This window comes from Chrysemys picta, chromosome 7 (assembly GCF_011386835.1).
Source record: "Chrysemys picta bellii isolate R12L10 chromosome 7, ASM1138683v2, whole genome shotgun sequence".
Lineage (NCBI taxonomy): Eukaryota > Metazoa > Chordata > Testudines > Emydidae > Chrysemys > Chrysemys picta.
In genome coordinates this window covers 82,170,163-82,176,915 of record NC_088797.1, presented here as the reverse complement: position 1 = coordinate 82,176,915, position 6,753 = coordinate 82,170,163, and the positions used below count along the sequence as shown (strand labels likewise).

At 44.3% G+C, this 6,753-nt stretch overlaps 1 pseudogene; it reads left to right on the top strand.

Moving 5' to 3' along the window:
- Positions 1 to 711: 711 nt before the first annotated feature.
- On the top strand, positions 712 to 2,405 carry LOC103305780 (ubiquitin-conjugating enzyme E2 variant 1-like; annotated as a pseudogene).
- Positions 2,406 to 6,753: the final 4,348 nt, after the last annotated feature.

Here is a 6,753-nt window from a genome sequence, read left to right as displayed (position 1 = left end):
TCAGCACCTTTCCCCTCCCCCCCCCACCTCCTGCCCGCAGCAATCAGCTGGCTTGCGGCGTTCAGGCTCCCCCTCCCTCCCGAAAGCTGCAAACCAGCTGATTGCCCCAGGCAGGAGGCAGGAGGCAGGGGAGGGAGGGGGGAGCCTGCGCGCCGAGTCCTCGCTCCTCCCCCCTCCCTCTTGCCCCCTGAACATCGCAAGCCAGCTGATTGCCACGGGCAGGAATGGGAGGAGGAGCGAGGACGCAGCGCACCTCTCCACTCCCTCCCCTGCCTCCTGCCCGTGGCAATCAGCTGGCTTGGGGCTTTCGGGAAGCAGGGGAGGGCGGGGGAGCCTGAACCAATGGCATAGCCAGGTTCTAACAGCAGGGGGAGTGAACACATAAAAAAAGGCGCCACCCGACATATCAAATTAGTAATTACATACTTTTAAATTTGTTATACATATTTATTTGTACTTAAAATAAAAACACAAGAATGATCCAGCCACGGAAGGCTTTGCACAGCTGGCATTTCACAGGAGAACTTTAGATTATACTTAGATATACTTTAGATTCTAGAAAGTAAATGACAGATTACAGTAGTTTATAATTGTCACAGGTTTAAAAAAAAATACTGGCCATTTTTTCCAGTTACTAATTTCATTTTAAAATCAATCAGTGAAATGCACTTTATTTATAATAGATCGTAATACTAAAGTCACCAAAAAGGCATGACAAATACAAGTTTTATGAGAATTGCTGAGCAAAGATCTCATAGCTCTTTGGGGTTGGACAAAGCAGTAATTTTCCCTTAAAGTAGCTTTATTCCTGGGGTTTTTTTAAACAAAAGACATCTCTATGACACAGGTTGGCAGTCTAACATTTTTGAAACACTGAGTACTGAAAGTTAGGGTTTTTAACCAATTTAATCTACACACACACACACACACACACACACACACACACACACACACACACACACCAACAACAAAAAACAAACCTCTTCCTGCTTTCCTATCACCAGTTCTGTTTCTACAGGAATGAAATCTAGACATCCCGTAAAATAGCTAGTGCCACATTGTTCTTCAAACCTCAGACCAGTGAAATGCAGCTTTGCATTTGAGATACTATATATGACTGTAGTACATTTTGCACTGCCTGCATCTACACTGACATCAGGAGAAGAGAAGAGGACAAGACTGTCCCTAGCATATATGATTTAAAAAAAAAGGCAAGACACACCCACCCACTGTCAATGCAATAAGAAGGGAGAACAGTAGCTGGGGCCAAAAGAGAAGATGCAGTGAAAACCTCCTGGGCCATTGTCCTCCTCGGGCTCCTGTGCTGCTAGCTGCATCTCTCGCCAGCTCAGGGGGACGTTGGGCAGCACGCCACTTCCCCCACCCTCCAATCTGTCTGAAGTCTCAGCCCACATGCAGGCACCATAGCGAAGGCGGCAGAGGGAGGGTGGCTAGGCTGCACCCAGAGGCTGATCATCACAGCTCTGGTTGCTGTGCTGGGGGCAAGGCTGCCAGAGCAGTGCTGGCACTCTGGGGTCTCAGATCTGCTCCCGGTGGGTACTGTATCCAGGTGAGTCCTAGTACAAAGTCAGCACTGCTGCTTCCGAATCATTCCCCACTCCCGTCCCATCTCCTGTGCATCAGCTTCCCAGCTGTATCTGAATGCAGTTCTGTTTGCACTCATCATACCAGCTCTACCCAGCAACCTCCCCCCCACTCCTCCAGCCCTGACCTGCTTAAGGGGAGGTAGATGTTCCTCTTTTCCAGACAATTTATGAAAACAGAATATACAGCCTTAAAATAGAAAGTGCGCCTAAATATCCAGAAGCACCTTCATTTGTAAGATTTGTAACAAAAATTAATATGACTGGAGTAAATAGTTCTAATGGAGTGGTAAGTTGTTGTTTTTTCTGTTTATGTTAACATGGTTTAAACATTGAGCGTTAATTTGAACATACATCTTTACTCAGATGTTTAACTTCTTTTTGAGTAGTGGAAGAGGGGAGGTGTAAGGTAATTGTCATCAAATATGTTTCAGTAATTGAAAGGTATTGCTAACAACTCCTCTCTTTTGCCTTAGCAGCACTCTGGTTGTTACACAGTATAAGCATATATTAAGCTTGAAAGGAAACTAAACATATGTTAAGTTTTTCAAACTTGCTGGCAGTAACTTGATTAAAAACCACTGTATCTGATAGGCAGCTATATTTTTTGGACTCCGACGATTGACAGGAGTGGCGTTTTTGGTCTATTTTTAGGTGGATCCCAGAGCCATATCAGTCTTAGCAAAATGGCAGAATTCTTATAGTATCAAAGTTGTTCTGCAAGAGCTTCGGTGTCTAATGATGTCTAAAGAAAAAATGAAACTTCCCTAGCCACCTGAAGGACAATGTTACAGCAATTAATTAAACAAACAAATCCTGCCCCTTTATTCAATTTTAGCTGTCTTCATTTTTCACAGAAAGGGGAGGTAGATCTGCTGGGAGCCTCCTCCTCCTCTCATCCCCGGGGAGCCAGGCAAGCAGCCGAAGCTGCCTGCAGCCCTGGAGCCAGCGAGCGAGCAGGGCTGGGGATGCGCGGGGCGGTGCCTGTGCAGAGCGGAGAGCAAGCCGGCGGCCGCTTGCAAAACCCGGCTCCGGACTCCGAGTCTGGAGCCCAGTGTTGGCTGCGCAGAAACGTGCCGCTTTAGGAAAATGCACCCCCCCCAGCTACGCTACTGGCCTGAATGGAGGCAGGGGAGGAAGGGGGGGAAGAGTGAGGATACGGCGTGTGGAGTAAAGGGAAAAGGGGGGGGGTAGAAGAGGTGGGTTAAGGGTGGGGGAAGGGGTGGTGTGGGCAGGCCGAGGGTTAAGCCCCCCGCCCCGGTGCTTGCAGAGTAGGGGAAGCTGCCGCTGCTGCTGTGCAACATGCCTCTCCTAGCCTACAGCACCTTCAGCCTCCTTACCTGCCTCATTGTCTCCAGTGCTAGTGAGCTGTGCCTGTGTGGGGTAAGGCAGGGGCACCTCCCAACTATAGTACTGTACTGTACGGCTTAAAAAATTTCCCCGGAACCTAACCCCGCCCCCATTTACATTCATTCTTATGGGGAAATTGGATTCGCTTAACATCGTTTCATTTAAAGTTGCATTTTTCAGGAAAATACAACATTAAGTGAGGAGTTATTGTACCAGTTCCAGTGAAGTTAATGGCAAAACTCTCATTGTAGTCAATGTGATGAGGATTCAGCTCTTTGAAATGAATAATTTGTGTGAATGTTTTTTGTAGCAGATTCCAATTAGTTGTCCAACAAGAAAATAACAATAAGTCTTAGGGAATCAAAGGCTCCTTCTATAAATAATTAAAGACTGGACCATTTACTCCTAGATCTGTGCAGGGAGGGGACTTTCCAAATGCTGAATTAGGATCACCTATCTTCATGGCACTGTGTCCACACCCACCCTCCTCCAGATCTCTTGGATGCTGTCCACAGACCTTGGGTGTTTCCTGGGGAAAGGGATGGAGGATGGCATGGGCTGGGGAGGAGCATGCAGGCCAGGGGTGGGGGCAGAAGAAATGCATATTGTACCATCATATAGTTTGGGCTACGTTATCTCTTACACACAGCCTGCCTTTGGGCTGCTGAGCCATATCTAGGTGAACAAAGGGTGGGGAGCACTGGGAACCAGAGCCACATACAGAAAGGCAGAGAAATCCCTGAGGATACACTAGACCAGCGGTTCTCAAACTGTGGGTCGTTACCCCAAAGTGGGTCGTGACCCCATTTTAATGGGGTCATCAGGGCTGGCATTTGGCTTCCTGGAGCCTGGGGCTGAAGCCAAAGCCCAAGCTCCAGCACCCTGGGGTTGAAGCTGACACCCTTGGGCTTGGGCCCCCCCCCACCCAGGGTGGGGGGGCTTGGGCTTTGGTTTTAGCCTTCCCAGCCAGGGCGGTGGGGCTCGGGCAGGCTCAGGCTTTGGTCCCCCCTCCTGGGGTTGGGTAGTAATTTTTGTTGTCAGAAGGTGGATGCAGTGCAATGAAGTCTGAGAACCGCTGCATTAGATTTGACAGCAGGCCCCACTGCTCTTTCAATCGGGGAATGCAAACTCCACCCCCTGATGGGACAGCATTGGGGATCTCCACAGGAAGACCTTGATGGGGAATTTCTCCCCTAAACAGCTGCCCCCCATGAGTTTTACCACAGAAAGGAATGATCTAGCCCTAACAAATATTCCACCCACAGGAATAATCCATGAGAGAGCCAAGAATCAGAAGTTCAACTTGAGGTGTTTCCTCCAAAGTATCTTGTTGGCAGAGGGCTCATCGGTCCTTGCTTTGACCAACCTCCTGCCTAGGGAAGAGGACCGCATACCAGAAATTTGTTCAATAAAACTTTGAAAAGCAAATTTGAAAAAAATCAAAGATGATTAGTGACCAATTCACATAAGGTAAAAAGGGCTAAATCCAACAGATAAACTGCATGCTACAAATAGTTTGCCTGCTGCTATTCATGACACTTGCTCAGCATGGTAAAGCAATTTGAGGCTGTTGGCTGAAAGCTGCTGCGTGTGCAAAGTATGAGAAATAAAAAAAAAGTGATCATGCTTAAGAGATTTGCCAAGTGACACAGATAACTAAATATGTAACCTCAATGTTTGCCCTCGGGCCAGGGATTTCTTATAGTATAGTCTTAAAGAATAACAGGAGCTAATGCAAATACTGAGGTAACCATATATATTTTCCTAGGGCAGTGGCTTTCAATCTTTCCAGACTACTGTACCCCTTTCAGGAGTCTGATTTGCCTTGCCTACCTCAAGTTTCACCTCACTTAAAAACTCCTTGCTAACAAAATCAGACATAAAAATACAGACGTGTCACAGCACACTATTACTAAAAAAAATTGCTTACTTTCTCATTTTACAATTATAAAATCAATCAATTGGAATATAAATACTGTACTTACATTTCACTGTATAGTAGACAGAGCAATATAAACAAGGCATTGTCTGTATGAAATTTTAGTTTGTACTGACTTCACTGGTGCTTTTTATGTAGCCTGTTGTAAAACTAGGCAAATATCTAAATAAGATGATGTACCCCTGGAAGACCTCTGTGTAACCCCAGGGGTACATATACCCCTGGTTGAGAATGAAAAATAGCAAGTTTTTAAGAGAAATCTATTCAAATAGGGTGCTTTATGAAAATAGCATGAATTTAACGTTTGAAGTTGAAAAAGGAACAGTTCAACCTCCCTTGCCATACAACTCTAACATGTAACAGCTGCTCCTCTACACCGGGTTACTACATATGTTGAATATCAAAAATGGCAAAAGCAATCATAAACCAAGTAGAAGATTTATTTGGACAAAAGTAATCTCATTTCATGCCACGGGAGCCTCCTTCATGCCTACATATGGCCATGAAGACACCGTCACACGATGAATATCTCATTTATAACAGAAGGCACAGCAAACAGAGTGTACAAGTGATTGGGGCTCATGAATACTGTAATAATAAACATCTGGGAACATTTTCCAGGATTATGTCAGAGGTTTGACATTTTCGCTAATTTGTTTCTGGGCCATCTGTTTTAAAATGATTCTCACAGGTGGTTGACTTATTGAGAAGCACCCCTTACATTTTGTAATATGTGTTGCATTTTGAAAGATGTTATCCTAATTACTGTTTTTTAAAGTAGGTGACAAGCTATCCACAAAGGAGAAGGCTGATTATCTTCATTAGCCATCCACATAACAGTGTCACGAAAAAAGGGAAGAATTAGCTATAGGTAATACTCCGCTTTCCTTCAAGGTTGTATCGCTGCTTTACAGGATGTAATCTTACCAACCTCCATTTCCTACCAAAAAATAAAGAACAAACAAATCAGTTAGTAACTTGGATGCAAGAGGCGCGTTACATTCTGCTCATTTGGGATGCAAGCAAACTAGACATACTCACTGGTGGTAGGTCTCAGTTATTTGCAGATGCTAGATTTTTGTTTATGTTAACCTGCTAATTAGTTAACAAGGTGATACGGGGACTGAACACAACAATCGTGTGTAGGGAATTAGATTTTTAATACCCATGAACAGTAATAGTGCCTCATACTCTGCACACTACAGAGTACTGACAACTGAATCTTTCTGAACATAGGAGTAGCTTCTGGTAAATACATATTAAAATATTTTGAAGGAAAATATTTCAACTAATAATATAGGTACATGAGCTTAAAGAATCTGGGTCTGAATCTGTATGACTTCCTCAGGCAAACTCCCATTTATGTCACTAGGAGTGCAAATCCTTGGCTAGTGTAAAATAGCACAGCTCCACTCAAGATAGTGGAACTATGACAATGTACATCAGATGAGACTCTACACCTGGGAGTTTTGTGCGAGGAAGATCTGCAGGACTGGATCCTCTGCAGTGATGATTTACATCCAGTTGCGTGAGTGATGCTATTATTTGACTGCTGCGTAAAGCAATGGAATGTAATATAGTAGTCAGACCTTCAGAAAATTTTAACTCAAGCACTTAAAGAATTAATTAATCTTCAAATGCATTTTTTAAGATGGTTCATGTGGAAAAATCTAGTTACTGATAGTTTCATTTAATTTATACAAAGAAGCAGAATTTCAAAATCCATTTCCTCCTTCCTGTCCGCAGATAGATGCAGACAGCAGAGCCAACAACTTGTTCCAGGTCCAATTATCATTCTTTGAAATATGAAGAAAAAAAATACCACAAATGCAGACAAAAATCACTGAAAGAAAATTCATC